Genomic DNA, 19,880 nt, shown 5'->3' with positions numbered 1-19,880 from the left:
AAATTAAAAAAAATACCTTGGCACACACTTATTTAAACAAAGATGCATTATTAGGAATAAAAGAATTACTTATGGTTCTAGTCATTTTATGATTTAATTTTTCAGTAAAATTTAGTATAATCATTTATCTTTCTTAAAGATTAGTTGTCTTTCAAGGTCAAATAGATTGTTTATGTAAGATTGTCTAATATCTCTATTAAATTATCAACTTTATGATAAATTTTTTATTTAATATTTGCTATCAGATAATTTATATTATCATTAGGATGTTAAAAATTTATAAAACTCTGCTGCCAATGTCAAGGAGCAGTGACATTGCATCAGCCCTGTGATGTCCCAGGATGTGCACTAGCATCAGCAGCACCTCTTAACCATTTCTTCATGCTCAGAAAGTACAATTTTTTGAAATATTTGGAGGTGAAATGAGGAAGTAAATATAACTCAGAAGTAATCCACAAACCATCCCTCAATGAGGACTCCCAATTTGAAAAGCCTAAACCATATATTGAATAGAATAGTTTTTTAAATCTTAATTCGTTCTGAAAGCATGAAAATAGTTTGCTTTTTAATAAAATATATTGAATGTAAGAGAGAAAGAAAGATTCATGGTGATGTGAAAATATATTAATTTCATGTAGTGCAAATTAGTTCTTATAAAGATATGTATGTCAAATAAACTAATAGCTTAGTGCTAATCTGGTTCAATTCAGTGGCAACCAACTCAAAACATCTTAAAAAATAAATGACGATATACATATATATCTTTACTGAAATTATGGAAAGAAGTTTAAAATCAACTGTAAATGATAACAGTCTATCTAAGGAAATAGACTGTAAATGCCATTGATTTCTAAAGATAATATATTTTGATGAGAGTCAATGCATTCGAAATGCTCCAGCCCTTAATATACATTGATTTAAGAGAGGTTTACCATATTTAGATATACATGAAAATAACTTTTATATCAAAACAGAATATATCTTTTATTTATATAAAGATAAAGTAGAAACTAATAAAACTTCTGTCAACCTTCTAATAAGCCATTACGATAAGGTAAATATATTTGTTGATAATGTTAAAATGTAGCATATATGAACATGTACTCTCCATGCAAATGGATTGCCTCCTAAATTACGGAGTATTTGTACATTGCTGCACTCATGAGTTTAAACATCCAAGTGAAAAGAGTTAGGCTGTGGACTTGAGTGAATCAGTCCCCAGTCGTGGAGCAGCACTGGTCAGAACAAAATTAGACACCAGCAATGTTCTCAGTGCGACTTCTCTGAATTCTGGCTTCAATTTCACCTACAATCTTTCTCACATATGAGAATATGTGATTTAGAAATCAGATAGAACAGCAAACAAAGACATTTTCCTCTCATCTCACATTTAATTTTTTTCTCCCCAGAAGAAACAAACTACTAATGATCATGACTGATCAGATGGTAAATGAAATTAATCAGTTAGCTGGAAAAGGTTTCCACTCATCTGCAAATGCTTTAGTAAATAAGGATTCTTTGACTTATTTTATTATTTGTATCCTCTTGATTTCTTCCAGGTATCTTATGATACATTCCTTTTTTGTTTTTATTATGTATCAAAATATATGCCTGAATTTTCTCTTTCCTTAAAGAAAATAAAATCTCTCACACCTTGCCTGCTGATATTAATGCCAGGAGCTTAAATTCCTAATAGAAATATTGAAAGTGTGCATATAAAGAATAGGAAGTTTTTAAAGTATAGCACAAAGATTTCTAAGGAATAATACATATATACATCTCTGTTCTTTATAACTTCATATTTTATATATAATGATATGCACACATTCTGAAATTCTTTACTTGATCCTAATTAAAAGACTCAGAGGATCTTGATTTTATTTAAATATTTATTAACATAAGTATGAGTAACATATATTTCAGTATTTATTAATAAATATAGAATTAACAATAGATTATGATTAAAGCTAATAATAGATTCTATGTTACACACACTGAATATGCGAATTGCATATGTCTGAGAACATTGAAGCTATATAAAAGTAAATAACTCACATTAACTTACCCTCTGATATACCTTCCGCCCCTCTCTTCCATCTATCCAAGTCAAAAGTTCAGTTTTCACTGTATCCTACTTCCTATTTACTTGAACTTTATTTATATATAATTGTTTAGTGAATACTCTTGCTGAGATATTTTACATTGCCACAATTATGGTTTTTGACAATTCTTTGAAGTTCTGTACTGTGCATGTAGCTGACTGTTTTCTGTCAGAAGCCATCTAGGAAAGACTAAGGTGTGTAAAAGGGTTTTCTGGAGATAGCCTAGTGTTTTTCAGGCCTGCAATGGGTGAGCTCTGAGAAACAAGGTTACAAGAGTTTTTTTTTTTTTTTTTTTTTTTTTTTGAGGTAGAGTTTCTCTGTATAGCGCTGGCTGTCTGGGAACTCACTTTGTAGACCAGGCTGGCCTTGAACTCAGAAATATGCCGGCCTCTGCCTCCCAAGTGCTGGGATTAAAGGCGTGCACTACGACCATCCGGCTCATCCCAAGTTCTTGTTGCTGTTATTTTTATGCCTTTTTATGTTATATAATTTAATGATTGCTGGGCATTAGCCCAACCTGTTGGGCAGGTTTTCTACAGACCAACATGAAGATGTACTATCACGTAGTAATGCTATGGAGACAAGTTGATTTCATAATTCCTAATAAATATTTTATAAATTTCTGAAATTTATACAAATAATCTCACACCCTTTATAGAATAAAGCTGCAAATGGAGCTCTGTAAATCTTCGCATGTCATGGGATAATTGTACTGGGATAAGAAAACAGGCACGCACATTGTATGCATGCACACAGTGTGTAACCATTTCAGAAGGCACATAATAGTATCTCACTACAGGATCTGGGTAGTGACATCAAACCTTTTTCTATATATATGTTACTGATGGATAGTGTTTCTATGCTTTGGAATATTTTAGTGAATAAATATTTCCTCATATGTGGTTTTAATGTGATCATTTTAAGGACATCTAGTTAAGATAAAATATTTTTAGGGTAATTTCTACATATTAATATTGTTTTTCATTTTTGATTAGTTTATGATTTTGATTAGTTTATTTTTGATTAGTTTGGTGGGAGAAACTCAGAACTCCTTGGAGTACAAATCCAGTACTGGATCATTAATTGAGTCTGAGATTTCTCCATCATTGTAGGCTTAGATTCATTGCCAGAAAATGATTGTAGGTTTGTTGTTTTGAGTTCAGTCTGTTATCTTGTACTTTCTATCTTTTAAAAGTACATTCTGAAGAGAAGGTTGAAAAATTCAACCAAGTCTCAAATATTATGTCTATTTTTCCATAAAGTATGTGTTTAGGGGCCTATGGAAGAATTTTTGTCCTATTAGAACCTTTAAACTCTCTTGTTTTATATCAATGTAAGCCGCATGGACCATGCCACCAGAGGAATTAGCATGGAACAGCTGAGGTTGAGCATGTTCAAAACTAGGAAATCTCAAAAACTGAAATTAGAATCCTACCCCAAGACTGGCAGGATTATGACTAACTCTCTCCCCTTTTCAGTGGCTTCCTCAGAGCTCAGAACCCAGAAACTCCCAACCAGGTCTTCATAAGAATAAAGGTGCTAAATGACATTTTAGCACACCACCTGAAACACCTCTCCATGCTAATGAGATATCTAAGTACCATAGATTTCAGCCAATGACCTTTTTCCACCCTGTAGATCCTCACCTCCAAAAATATTTAACCCTTGGTTCACCCCATATAAAGTGTATGCATTCAAACCTACCCACGTAAGAAATATGAACAAGGTAAGGATGTCTCCTTGTCATCTCTGAGTCGGTGTATCATCAGTGCCTGGACTCGAGAAGAGAGGTGGCACCGAGTACCACAATTAAGTAACATTTATTTTAGGTTAACTTCTGAGGCAAGAATATGTATCTCATTTTTATGGCTTTGATAAAATCCTTGAAAAACAATTTATAAAGAAAAAATATATATTTTTGTTTAAGGTTATAGAATGTTATGGAGAGAAAATTAAGATTGTGGGATCTTGAAGCAGCTGGTTATGTTGCATCTATAGCCTGGAACAGAGGGTGATGGGTGATACTTCTTTGCACTCTTTCTACAGTTATGGTTAATAAGATCAATGTCACAAACACTTCATATACTTCATATATTCCCGACACACTTTCTCAAGTGAAAAACAAACCAACATATGATGTTTCAAAGGATGCTAATGCTGATGGTTGTATTTTCCACTGAATTGTCTTTGTGCATTATTTCCAAAATACCTGCTCATATCTGTATAGATTTATTCATCCCTACCTGTAACCTTTCTTATGTTATTTATACCAAGCTAGGAATAAGATAATTTGTTTACTAGAGTTGGAAAAGGAAAACCAAAATTAGGAATTTTGATTAAAATTTATTTAATGAATAGAAGGAAACATTTATGAATATGAAAATAAAAAGTTAAATATAGATAAATAATATACATATACATTTAATTATACACACATTTTTTCAAAGAAATGACACACAAGGAACATTTAGTCTTTGATTAGGTTATTAGTGCTTTGCCTCTGAATTGATAACAACAATGTTTCATAGGCTACAGTAACATGGTCATTTGTAGTGGAAATCTAATAGAGTCATTGTATCTATGGTAAAAATTAAAATGAAATGTTTTGTTTGTTGGAGGTACATAGACCATGAAGGAAATCATTGTAGAAAAATTGATTGCTTTCTGTGATGTAGAGAGTTCATTTTTAGAAGGAGATTTACATCCTTTGCATGACTATAGTAAGTTGGCAAACCCAGAAAACTGGCGCTATTGATACTAGCAAACACTACACAATAAGCACTGTAATTGCAGGGGTGTGATGGTTTCATTTACAAAACATGCAGACTAGACCAGGGGCTTCGGTATTAACAACTCGTTTTACACAAGAACAACTCTGAGTAACAATAAATAGATATGCTTTTGCAAAACAGTTTAGAGTTCAGTTTATCAAAGACTGTCCCACCCTACTGCTGAGAGACCTTACTTCATACTGCAGTGTCTCCCCTTTTTTTTTTTTCCATGATCAAGCTAACTAAGAACACAAACAGTCATGCATGTTTTTCCATTAAAGTTCTTTGCTGGTTGAGTTTGTGGCTAGTTGCCCAATGAACAGAGAATTAGAATGTTGGACATATATGCGATAGAATAGAATTCATCTGAAAATACAAGTGAAATAGGGAAAATATCAGCAAATGTATACATCTGGCCAATAAAGTACTAATTATATTTAATTATAGTATAAATTATATCCTATTTTTAAGAGTTTGTAAAGTCTTAAAGTTTAGAAAGATTTATTTTAAAAAGACAATCATAAGGAATGTGCAAAGGTTGTGGGTAGGCCACACAACACATGGAATATCAAAGGGTAAAATAAGCTGCTTTAATAATGGAGGCCACAGTTCTAACCTATAAATGTATGGTAAATTTTTAAAACATAAAAATGTAGAAACTGTTTTCCTCAGTAGAATATATTATCTTATTAATGGTGATATAGTATTTGCAAATGTATTCTTTCACAAGTATTTAGAAACAAATTTCTGAAGGTATCTTTGGTACTACAAAGCAAACCTAGAGCTTTTCTCTTTGATGAACAATTAGAAGCCAATGTTGAAGAAATACTTTAGAATGAGAGAAAACAAATATCATAGTTTCCAACAACATAGTTTCTGTGGTTGTTGTGATTATTCTTGCTTGTCAGCTTGACTACACCTGGAGTGCAGTATAATCAAGAAATGGAGGGCACACACCTGTGAGAGGTGTTTTGCTTTGTTTGAAGCAGGTAAATCCACAACTAACCCTGACCATTGAAATTGGAAGACACAAGCCTTTGATCCTGGATATTGGCCCATTATTTAATCTGGACAGTACCTTCTGCTGAAAGTCTATATGCGGACATAGAAGAAGGAAGCTTTTTCTCTTTGCTTCCTGTTTCAAAAATAAATTAAATCTTTTCTCTTTATAAGTGGTTCAGAATCCTGAAAATGAAGTTTGGGTTATTTTGAAGACTAAGCATGGCACTCAGTTATACCAGCTGAAGCTAGTCAGGGAACTGGGTTTTCCTCGAGGATGTATACAAATTCAGGAGTCCCTCCTGTGGCTAGGGTTCATTTTCTCTTGTCAGAAAAATCTATATAAACAAACCAAAACAAAATCCCTGAAGACAATTGTTTAAGATTAATGTCATAATCTATTCTTTTCATGTGGACCAGAACTGTAATTAAATGAAATCTAAAAAAAAAAAAATAAATGTATCAGACCTATATATATTAATGAGACACAGAGACAGAGTTTTTGAAACACTGAACTAGCAAAATACCATATACTTTAGCTAACTCATTGAAAACACATTTTAAACATAGTAATTGATACATATACCTTAACTAAATATATGAATTAGATATAGTATATGGTTTATATTACCTTAAATTCATTAATGAATAAGAATTAATTTAGACTGCCCTCTTCTTTGATTTCTTTGAAATGAACAAATGTTTTGGAAATGTTAGAAGGAAACAATAAATTCCCACAATGAAAAACAAATCTTGGAAAATTATTTTAACTAAAAATACATTTATTCATTCAAAGATATGTTATCATCTCTCTGAACTATGCATAGAAATGTAATCAAGTTCTCAATAGTTTATAGCTTTATTTAAAATAACACTCCAAATGTAGAGATGAAAACAAAATTCCTATTTCTATTTTTTACCTTTTAAAAGCTGAATGTATAATCTTGGTTTGTTATTTATCACACTTGACTAGACTTAATAAATGTGCGAACGGTGAACTTTAGTGGTTTAAGTAATTCATTCTCTTGAAATTGCCCCTTTTGGAAGATGGATGTTCTAAGTAATGATATCATTGTATCAGTTAATAGTAATTAATCAACATTTTGACATTATTCCCAGAAATTCTTTTTTGGTGTAAATTCTTCCAGGAAATAATAATCACATATTTATTGGAACAAAATATTTTGTAATCGCTCCAAGATTATCACCAATAAGAGCAGAATTTTTTAAAATATGATGAAGCTATTGTCAGTTTCAATTCTTTGTCTTCAATATCTCAAGTAAATTAAACAGCACTATGAGGAATATATTTTATAATCTTATAAGCATACTTTTAGTTTGGATATCACATGATTTTAATTTACTTTATTATTTGTATGTTGGAGGGGACAAAATACATAGCTCTGTCTTTATTTGAAGGTCAGGGGACAACTTGGGAGAGTGAATTTTTACTTCCATCTTATGGATTTTAATGACTGAAGTAAAGTTGTTCGATTTAGAGGCAGACGATAACCCACTTAGCCATATTGTTAGCTTCTGTTTTCATGTAGTTTTTAAAAGGCTTAACACATAAAAATAAAATTATAATATATGGAATACCATCTTTGCATTAAATAAGTGTAAAACTCACTTCAGAAAAAGAGAGGAAATAACAAAAGTAAAGAAACTTATAAATGCTAGAAGAGATGATCAGAGATGCATTACTGGGTAGAAAGAACTTAAAAGTACTACACTGTCAATAAAATTGCTTCAGCTTTTCTAGTTGTACATACATTGAAAAGCAATAATTATGGATATCCATGGATTATTTATTTATTTATTTATTTATGGAGACAGGGTTTCTCTGTGTAGCCCTGGCTGTCCTGGTACTCACTCTGTAGACTAGGCTGGCTTCAAACTCAGAAATCTTCCTGTCTCTGCCTCCCAAGTGATGGGATTAAAGATGTGCACTACCACTTTCCAGCACATTTTATTTACGTGCAATGCATAATTTATTGTCAGGAGTATGAATAGACTATTTAGTCTCTGTTGCTTTTGGTGTCTCCATAGGTCTATATTATGAACATTTTAATATATTTGCATTACTTCTTTTTTCCCTTTTAATGAAAATAGATTCTTTTCACATATAACATAATCTCTCACTAGCAAAGAACAGGCTACTAAATGGGAAAAAAAGCATAATAAAATAAATATTATAGAGCAAAAATCATTACATTCAATTATGACAAGTCAAGAAACAAAAAGAAACACACTCTCTAGAAGGCATAAGAATTACCTTTAAACTGAGAACTAGAGATTGAAGAGGCAGGCAAAAGATGGTCGATCTCTGTGAATTCCAGGCCACTCTGGTCTACAAGGCTACATAGGGAAACCGCATGTTAACAAACAAACAAAGCTTTAGACTACTCTTGGCATGAGCAGGTTATTTTTAACTGTTCCAAATCTAGATTGCCTCTTCTTGAACTTGTTATGTTAGTTGTACTAATACAGGTTGCACAACAGCTTCTGAATTTAAACACTTCTGTTCCATCATTTCTAACACATTTAGTTTTCATACCATGGTATTTAATGGACGTGTTTACTTTTACTATTAAACGTATTAATAACATACTAAAGATGACAATATAAATACTCCATTTGTCTTTGTGTGAATATTTATATTTAATAATGGAAACATTTTAACAAGTAAACTCACAAAAGCTTTAGGATATGTCATCATTTTAAAAAGGTGAAAGAGAGTAACCGACAGATTCCAGACATTTTGGAAACAAGGTTGAGTCTAATTTAATCAAATGGATACCTCCTTTTACCTAAAAATATCATTTCATAAACATTCATTTTGTGATATATGTCAAGTGTCAATGGTCAGTCTCAGTGAGGGGAAAAGGGGCTAGGAGGATGGGCTGAGGTGGGCTAGAGTAACAGTTCTGGAAGCAACCTAAAGAGAGTAAAGTAGAGAAAAGGGAGGGGGATGCAGTCTGACTGCCTCGGTCCTATCTACTACACAACTCCTGCACCCGAGGCTCAAGGAGGATAACATAAGACATATTGTACCCATCAAACAAACAAACAAACAAACAAACAAAAAACAGGACATCTGCTGCAAGATTAATTCTCTTAAAAAATAAAAGAAAGCTACAAATTGGTACAAAAATATTGAGTATGCCTAAACAAGACCTCAAAAATCACAATACTAATCCATTTATTGTTCTGGAAAGGGGGATATCTCATGGGACCTCCCCCCCCCCGTCAATATAAAAAGGACAACAGGAATGTTAGAAGTGTTAAAAAGAGAGAATTAGTCTTTCCTAGGGGCATGGAGCAAATATCCTTATAAGTCAATCAATTCCAAATGTTCAGAAATCATGCTCATATTAGAAATGCTAAATGATCTCAGTAGACTGTGTTTAAATGTATTTCTATGTCTGTAACAGTAACTGCTAAAGAAAAATAAGGTTATTTGGTTCAGAACAAGAAAGGAAAGGTGAGAAATAGTATAATTGTACTTTAAGTAAAATATGTTTGAATTAAAGATAATAAAATAGATGTCTAATTTTTGAAAATAGAATGTGTATCCATTTCAAATATGTCATTATTTATCACCCTAAACATTGATTAAAACATGATTAGGTATGTCTCCAGACAAACTTAGATATACAATCACCCCAAAAAATTCATTCATTTAATCCACATTAAATAACTTTAAGATAATGTGTAAGTTTCAGAAGGAGGCAAATCTGGTAAATTAAAAAAAAATCTAATCTAAAAAAATGTAGCAAAGTGGATAAATAATTTTATTCCTAAATTGACTTTCATAGAAAATAACAGGAACTATGAGGTGATTCAACCAGTGAATATGTTTCCCACACAAGAGGTAGGACCTAAATTTGAGGTTAGGAAACAATAGAACTCAATATTTGTTAGTGTGTGTATATGCTGTCATTTCTTCTAAGGTAGTATGTAGGATGAATATGAATGAATCATTAAAGAGCTTTAGCTCAGCTCTCCTGAAATACACAGAGCTGCAGTAACAACAAATAGATCCTGATTTGGCAACATAGAGGAGAGAATTGATTCCCTAATGATGTCTTCAGACACTTGTGCCATGACATGATAATGCTCCCTTTGTCTCCTTTATAACAAGTAAAATAATAAAAACATTTTTAAAAGACTGGTATCGTAGATGAAGGGATATGGCAATATATGCTCACTGGTACAATAGTGACACAAATATTATGGGACAAATATCTTTCTGATTAGATCTAAGTCTTTCTCCACAAGATGAAATCCATAACTAATAAATACTGGGCCCAGAACCTATGGCTATACATGACCTACTGGAGAAGGTGCTAAATGGTCATAGAATTAAACATACTTCTAATGATTTATTTTTATTTTCAGTAGTGATTACCATGAAGATCTTCTGTTAGCCAAAGTGCAAGGAAATATAGATTATGGTAAGTGATAGCTTCAGGGAATGGAAGAGTAAATTTTCTCTAAGATTGTTGCTACTAAGACAACCATAGCCCAATGGAAGGTCACATATCCTTGAATATATTGGCAATATGAATTGGACTTTATGAGTGAAAACTAAAAAAGACAGAGTTAGGTTGGTAAGAAGGAGGTAGTTCACAGAAAGGTTTATTGAAAGAGAGAGAATATGATCAAAACTTTATATGAAATTCTCAAAGTATTAATCAAAATAGTAATAATTATGAGAAAACAGCAAATGTCAACATCCACTATATATCTTACTTGCAGTTTTATATCTACTAAGATATGAACTCATGAAATATATAGGTATGAGATCAAATTTATTTTTGTCAATGTTTATTGAATCCTAACTGCTTGAGTGGTAAAAGGATCAGAGCTATATTGAAATGTGCAGCCATCTGTTATTGAAAAAACATTCTTGATTATTTCCTTGTGTCAATGTCTCTAGTGATATATTAAATTATAGGAGATCTGAAGAGTGGAGAGTTAACAACTCTCTAATTAAAAAACAGCATTTGTGGAACAGATGAACACTATTCCTGAATAAATTAGTATCAATAAAAAGCAAGAAACAACCCTGCATGTTTTGTCACAGTTGGGAAAATAGACATGTGATTTGGTTAATTTTCTTTGTGCCAATGAAAGCATAAAATGTGTACATTGAGGATCACTGTCAATCTTTAAAAGGTAATGGAATGTATAAAGAAAGATTTTAATAAATCAACATATAACATGACCCTCCAAGTTATGATTAACTGAGGAAAAACCAGGGTTTTTGTGGTTGATAACAGAAAATGGACTTTAGTGAACAAATACTTTAGGACAAAAAGATAATTTTATACATTAATTTTGCGACCAGAATTTAGAGAGTAGGAAAATCATTTAATGAAGGGAATCTTTTGGATCTTTAAAGGCTGTTTACCAGAAACTATTTTAAAGCATCCAATACATAGAACATTTATAGCTATTAAAATTGATAAAGATGACACGTGAATGTATATATTTTAAATAGAAAGTCATCCTTCAAAATTCAATTATAAAACTGAATTCCTTTTTTTTTTCCTCTAGATTTTCTGCAGTTGTTCTTGTGGACTTAAGGCATTCACTTATAGGAAAGATACTTTATAAATTTATACAAAATTTTACAAGGTTTAAATTTTTGAAAGATTGGTAAGATTCATTTTCTCTGGAAATATTTTATACTTTTCTAGTTGTGCATTATGAATAAATAGATTTGAGTGAATATATGTAATCAAAATATATATTCAGTATGTTAGTTAATAGCTCAGACAATGAAAATTATAAAATTAAATCGACTTATCAAGGACATTACTACATTTTTGACATGTATTACTAGCAATATCTAACAGTGTCTAATGGAGGTTTAGTGCAAAGTACATAGGTGACCCAATTTTATCAGGTGGTCTTTATAGTAAAGAAATATTCCTTTAAAAAAGCTAACCATGTTTTTTTCTCTTATAGTAATAATAGGGTATTATTCTAAAAATTATGAAGGAGTAACAATTTTTGAAGAAATAATTTGTATGAAGTGTATAATTGTTTGGGATATTTTTATATGTAAAAAGTCCCCTGTTATATCTACAACCTGGTTTCTGTTACCAAGTTCTTCAAAATTATTTGTGTTTCAGATTGCTTAATTTGAATTAATTGAATACAAAAATACAATTGTAAGACAAAACATCAGTCCATATCGGGAAAGGGAAAAGCACAAATATCTAACAAACAAACAATGTTTTATTTGTAATCACAAAATAAGAAAATCATACACATTTAGTGCAAAAAGGTTTTTTCGATGTTGTTTTTACTTGAATAAGTAACTCACTCAGCAGCTTTATACACTGTCTACTTGATGGTCTTTATATCGCATGCTTGTAGGAATCTCTGCTATGGCTCCCCTGTAGACTCATAGTTTCCCCTATTCAAGGTCTCTGCCTGTTCTTAGAGATGCCACCCCACTGATTTACATTCTCACTCCCAGATCTCTCCCAGCCCCTCTCCCTCACCTGATCAGCATCCTGATACATATCCTCACTCACTCTCTCACCTAGGTCCCTTTCTTCATCAATTTCTTATGGCTATTTTGATTACTATTCTGAGTAAGATTCACATATTTTCACTTTGGCCGTCCTGCTTACCCAGTTTCTTTGGATTTTTGAATTGTAGGATGACTATCCTGACTTTATGGCTAATGTCTAATTATGAGTGAGTATATATCACACATGTCTTTCTGGGTGTGTTACCTCACTTAGGATGATGTTCGCAAGTTCTATTTGCCTCCAAATTTCATGACATCTTTGTTTTTCATAGCTGAATAGTATTCCATTTTATATATGTACCACATTTTCTTTACCCATTTCTTGGTTGAAGGGACATGTGTTGTTTCCAGTTTCTGTCTAATACAAACAAAGATGCTATGAATATAGTTGAGCCAGTATTCTAACACAAAAAGTTCAGGAACTAAGATCACTTATTAATAAATGGGACCTCATGAAACTGAAAAACTTTTGCAAAGTTAACTACACCAAGAATAGGAAAAAAAGAAGAAAAAACAGCAGTCTACAGAATGGAAAAAGATCTTTGTCAACCCTGCATCTTACAGAGGACTGATATCCTAAATATATAAAGTACTCAAGGAATTAGACACTAACAAACCATGTAACTCAGTAAAAACTGGAATACAAAGCTAAACAATTCTCTACAGGAGAATCTCAAATGGCTGATGTTCAACTTTCTTCGACATCAGGGAAATGCAAATCGAAAAGACTCTGAGATTCCTCCTTACCACCTGTCAGAATGGCTGACATCAAAAATCGAGTGACAACAAAAGCTGGCAAGGATGTGACACAGGGGACCACTCTTCCAGAGGGCAAAACTTATGTAATCACTTACACCAAGATCCAGCTATACCTCTCCTGGACATACACCCATCAGGATTCTTAAACACGTTCCATCACAAAATTTTTCTATAAAATTTATGGCAGTCACTCAATTTTTAATTTTAATTTTATATTCTTAAAACTAATATGATTTTTAAATAAAGTTTCTGTATTGTGTGACTGAATTATTATGTTGAAGATAGCTTCTTAACATAGATTTTTAAAATTTAATGAAGTAGATGCGCACAGTCTTCTATTGGACGGAGCACAGGGTCCCCAATAAAGAAGCAAGAGAAAGGACCCAAGGAGATGGAGGGGTCTGCAGACCTGTAGGAAGACCAACAATATGAACTAATCAGTACCCCCAGAGCTCCCTGGGATTAAATCAAAGAAATCACTTGGTGGGACTTGTGTTTCTAGCTGCATATGTAGCAGAGGATGGCCTAGTTGGCCGTCAGTGGGAGGAGAGGCCCTTGGTCTTGTGAAGATTCTATGCCCCAGTATAGGGGAGTGCCAGGGCCAGGAGACAGGAATGGATGTGTTGGGAAACAGCAGAAGGGAGGAGGGGACATGGGATTTTCAGAGAGGGAACTAGGAAAAGGGATAACATTTGAAATGTAAGTAAAGAAAATATGTAATTAAAAATGAATAAATAAATAGTCTTGGTTTACAATACCTTTAATGCTGTATGTATGCAGAATAACTGATTCAGTTAACTTTCTGACAAACCTTGTAATCTAAAACCTGAATATTGATCAAATGACATAACCTTATTTGTTTTCTCCGTGTTCACATTGACTTACTAGAATCAGCAATCTATATTCCCAAGCTGAGAGTTGTGTTACTCCCTACCAAATTCTCAGTTGTCAACTTATTTTTTGATAATACAAAATTTAATGTTTAACACTATGAAATTCTCTTTCAATAAGTTATTACAATTTAAGTCAAAACTTTATTTTTTTTTTTTGTGGAAATGAGTCAATGTTTTATCCTAAGAACAGTTACCAACTTTTTCCCATATATTTGACAGCTCATAGTTTTTAAAATAGTGTTTTGTTAAACAAGACCAATATGCCAACCTCCTTCATGCAACAGATGGCTAACACCAGATGGTGCAGACCCTTGTTCCTATGTTTTGAACAATAGACAAAAAGGTATCAAGGTGTGTGTATTTGAGAAACTATACTCAAATCTAACCACCAAAGTATATCCAAAAGTCACTTTGAAATTACCCTGACTTATAAAACCCTTTTTATTTTAATTTAGTTTTAATCTTTATTCTTAGAAGAGTTTGAATACTCAAAATTATAAATATTTAACTTTGTCTCAAACTGTTAAATTATATAGTAAAAATAGAAAAAAGTTAAAATCATTAGACTAAAACATAAATCTAATGATTTACTTGAAGTGACTACAAGTATGTACAAAGACACTCAGAAATGTATAAATATTCAGTTGTATGTGTTACATATTTCACCATATCAAATGTACCTTATTTCTTAATTTTATTGAATCAATAATTTTCATTGAATGCTTAACAATTATAAGTGAGACTTCAAAAGTTTCATATATTAATTTTTAATATTTCAGCCATTTCCATCCCTCTCCCAGATTCACTCCCCATTCTTGACTCAACAAACACTTGTCCTGACTTTTTTTTTTATATTAATTCATGTAATTCAATTACTGCAGGCAATATACTTCCACTGGAATGTCAAACTTACCATAGGCCACATCTTGAAGAACAAATGCTCCATTCCTGTCACTTCTATTACATAATGATGATTCAATGGAAAATGCAGTAACATTAAACGTTTCTTCTTGCATGACTAATTTGCACTACATTTTAAAAGTATGTAACATATGTAAGTGCTCATGTCCTATCTTTTGATTTAAAAAAATTATACTAGATCTGTGTATGTGTTTGGATCTCCACAAATAAATATAATCAAATAAATATCAGTACTGTTTCTGTTGAATCCAGTTGAACTTTTGCAGTTACTACATCTTTGGTGATTTCATTTGTTTATATTTTATGAGAAAACATTTACTATATCTAAAAGATATAAATATTGCAAGAATTGTATTCCTGTTGTATGATTATTGCTAGTTTTATTATACTCATATAAGAAATGGGATCTTTTTCTACTTTCTATAGGAATTCTCTGCAATTTATTTCATTATCTATTTACAGACATTGGTAGTGTATTCAATGCTACTTTTAATTCAGTGAATATTTAAAACATTTTCACATTTCTTTTTAGCAAGCAAATTATAAATTATGATGTATATTGCTTTAACATACCTGAGCCATATAAATATTCAATTTCTCTTTTGCATTCATAATGGATCTTTAAAGACTCCTCATCTTATGTACTATGTACTATGTACTAGAATACAGTTTCTGTTCTTTAACAGTTTTTCTTCAGATTCAATGAAGCTAAAACTTCAATTTCTTAGATGAAAGTGACTACATACCATCTTAGCACTATCAAATATCACAAGAATCTCTAAATTAAAGTTAAAGTTTGTATATTGCTTCAACAATTAAAATTTAAAACTCCATCAATAAAGGGAAATTGCATTCTCCCAACATCACAAGAATTCAAGCTCCAGAGAGTTCTATGAGTTTGTAGGCCTTGTTGGATGTCTGTTTTCCTATTCCTGTTTTTAGCCATAATTCTCCATGCAATATGCTTTTGAATAATTTTATCTTGGCTCATCACAGGTAGTTTAAAGGTCTGTCGTATGTCATACATGATACTTTCAAGGGATTAAATTTTATAATGGTTTTATAAATCTTTCAACATGCTTGACATAGACCGAGCTGTCCATGTTTAGCTGTACAATCTTGCCACTCTGCTTACAATACCCCTACAATACTCTAGTCCAGCTAGACATAAAAGCTAGAGATAAAAGTTCAGGACCTTCAAAATGATTCTGAAGTTAGAGGATTTTAGGCACTTTAAAACTTTTCCAAGATTTATAGTACAGGAATATGAATTGTATCATGAAATTAACCTTTACATACACACACACACACACACACACACTCCTCTTTTATGTCTCTAAATGCATCCAAAACTCTTAGAAAATTATGTAGAAAGGCCTGGATGATAGATTGTGTGCTCAGACAATTACATGGCCATCAAATGAGAATATTATGTATTTGAGTGAACATTGATGACGAGATAGAGAAGATTAAATTTGCAGCCTGTAGAATTGCATTTTTCAATGTTATATATTCAGTTAAATTATTTATTAAATTATGTAGCTTTATGGAGTTACAAAATGTATTGTATTTTGTTTGTTAATAATTTTTCAGTTCTAAAAAATGCATTGCAATGTCATTTAAAGATTATGGATTTTTCAGATTGTTTTCTTTCACTAAAATTTATCAATATTTAATAACTTTATGAAATTGATGAAGTTTTCAAAATAGCTATGCTTTAGTTTTGTAACTTGAATATGAACAATATAAAATTATACATACAAGAAAGATATCAATAAAGTATTTCTAATGTTAATAGTCCAGTGTGTGCATACTTTGGGACATAAGTCACTGTTAGGTTAATTTGAAATAACTGTATCTCTCGATCGCAGTGTGAGTCTCAGTAGGGAAGTTGTTTTGATGTCTCTTCTTTCTGAACAGATAGATATAATTTTCACTGCATTATTTTGATTGTGATGAAACAAGTGAATGGAACTAGATACATTGCTATTATACCTGCCTGGCAGTCAGTGATTCATCAGACATTAGGATAAGTATGCATGTCTCTCTGACTCTGCCACTTAAATAATTCTGATCCCACTTCCCATTGACTTTTTGAAAATTTTATTCTTTTTTATATAATACGTAAAAGCTGGAGTTTTCTCTCTCTCTACTAATACCATCTCCCCCACAACCACCCTGCCCCTCAGATCCACTCCTCCAATTGACTTCTTAAATCTATAACCACACATTTGAATGTGTATTGGTTGTTCACTTTGAAGAATATTTGAAATAATCCTGGAAGTCCATATTCTCTGTGACCATTAAATTTTATTTCTGTTTACCCTAGAGAAACTCACACTTATTTACTGCAAAGTGTAATAAATAGGATTTCAACTAGTTAGTGTTCAAATGTCTTATAATTTTTGAGATAGATGGTTAACATTTACTTATTAATTTTTATACTTCTTTCAATCATTCAAATCTCCAGTTCTGAAAACCATATAATATAGTCAATAATGTTTATACCATCTATATTGAAACAAAAATGCTGGGTCTATATGGCAATAAGTAAGCAGTGTTCATCCTTTATAAATTATTCAGTATATAAAAGTTCTTGATGTTTTTAACTGGCTAATTATATTATTTTATTTATGTTTAGGACATAAACTCTATTCTTAACTTTTATGTATGGCTCTGTCCATATTATCTTTCTAATTTAATGAATGTATTATTACTTTTCATATCATAATTAAAAACACCCTCACATACAAAATTTCTACTCATTATGTCTTTTAAAACATTGGTTTACACAGCCTATACATTTATAGAATGTTTTTTCTGTCACTATTCAAGTACCACTTACTTGAGGTCTCCCTTGATGGCCTGTACTACCCATAAGTTTCCAATATAACTATAATCTGTTTGCAAAACATGTACCATTGGATAATTATGTCTCAATTACTTTTGTTTTATATCTGCCTCTCCCATTAGACCCACGTATTGCTAAATAAAGGGATGAATGAATGCCTGAGTGACTGAATGGATAAAAATTAGGCCAACTTATATATACACCAACTTTCTCCCAGGTTCCACAATCTATCGTTTCTTCTTCTTTGAACCATGGACAACAGCTATCTATCTTATCTAAAAAATTTTTTACTAATTGTACTTCAAGCCTTACTCCTTTGGCCTGAAGCAACTCCTGAAAACTAAAAACAACCGCCTGATCCATGACTTTAAACCCTTCCTTCTTCCACCTAAGCAGCTTTCTAAAAAGCTGCGGCACACCNCCTGTCTCCNTATNTAGTTCCGATTAACGAACTNCTGACCCCAAGCAGAAACAGTGTTGGGTCAGCACTGATTCAAACTTGATTCGTATCCTACCACATCCTCAGCAACACTTTACAAAACTGAAATTTTAGGCTAGCGCTAGCATGTGTACCTGTCCATTGCTCCGATGCTCCTCCGATACGAAGATCTTTTCCTTTCTTGAGGAGCTCCACACAGCAGTCGTTTCTCTTAGCATCCCTCTGCCATTCTTCAGGTCCCAGTTCTGGCGCCAACTGTTGCGGCCTGCCCGCAGTCCACAACATGAACGGTTCAACTGAGAATGGCAGTTCCCTGAAAAGAGAGGAATCTAGACGGGGCGGAAGAAAGAATGGAGCTAAGACAAATCCTGATCAAAGCTCAATTTTACTATTTCCAGACACCCAGTTATAAAGGAAGGGGGAGGGAACCCAACTTCCCACCAAGTAACTCAGGGTCCAGTAGCAGGACGAACACGTGTGTGCCTCCAGGCAGCAAAGGCAGGTTCCAGCAGTGGGCGTGGCAGGACGAATGAGCTGGTGGTTCCACCCTTGAGCAAGCAGGTTCCAGGCTGGGGGAAGGGAGGCCACACTATACATATATAGAATGTTTTTTCTGTCACTATTCAAGTACCACTTACTTGAGGTCTACCTTGATGGCCTGTACTACCCATAAGTTTCCATTATAACTATAATCTGTTTGCAAAACATGTACCATTGGATAATTATGTCTCAATTAATTTTGTTTTATATCTGCCTCTCCCATTAGACCAGACACGTATTGCTAAATAAAGGGATGAATGAATGCCTGAGTGACTGAATGAATAAAAATTAGGCCAACTTATATTAAAAACTTTAATTAATGTCAGTAGGCCACAGGTTTCTTATCTGTAAAATTAAACTAGTACCAAATATCTTAGAGAGTAGTGAATGTTCATAACTATATTTTAATTAAATAAAAATGTTTAAATTAGATAAAGCATATTAATTATGCTAAGGAATTTTGACAAATCATTGTTATATGTTTATATTGTTTTCCGCAAAGAGTCTTTAAATATAAAAAATGATAATTCAATGAAACAGGCCAATTTGAGAGTTTATATAGACTAAAAATTCTATTAAACACATATAAAATTTCTTCAGAAATATCATTAAGGAGAATATAATTTACAAAGAAACTCAGAACTTGAATGCTAGCAACTTATTGTACAATACAAATATTTCAAAGTATGGACTAATTTAGAAATTTAATCTTTTATATTATATGCAATAAGTAGAACAGATATAGAATTATTGAATATGAGAACTAAGAGTTTTTAGACATACGGCTATAGTAAAGGTCCTCAACAGGGCTGGGGGTGATGTCACATGCCTTTAATCCTTGTACTTAGGAGGCAGGTCAAGGTGGGTCTTTATGAATTCAAGGTAAGCCTGGTCTATAAAATGAGTTCCAGGACACCAGAAACTACACAGTGAAACCCTGTTTCAAAAAATTAAAGAATGCCTCAGAATGAAAGGCTGGAAAACAATTTTCCAAGCAAATGGTATGAAGAAACAAGCTGGAGTAGCCATTCTAATATCTGATAAGATTGACTTCC

The sequence above is a fragment of the Mus caroli genome, chromosome 14, assembly GCF_900094665.2.
Source record: "Mus caroli chromosome 14, CAROLI_EIJ_v1.1, whole genome shotgun sequence".
NCBI classification, from domain to species: domain Eukaryota; kingdom Metazoa; phylum Chordata; class Mammalia; order Rodentia; family Muridae; genus Mus; species Mus caroli.
This window is presented reverse-complemented; position numbering follows the sequence as displayed.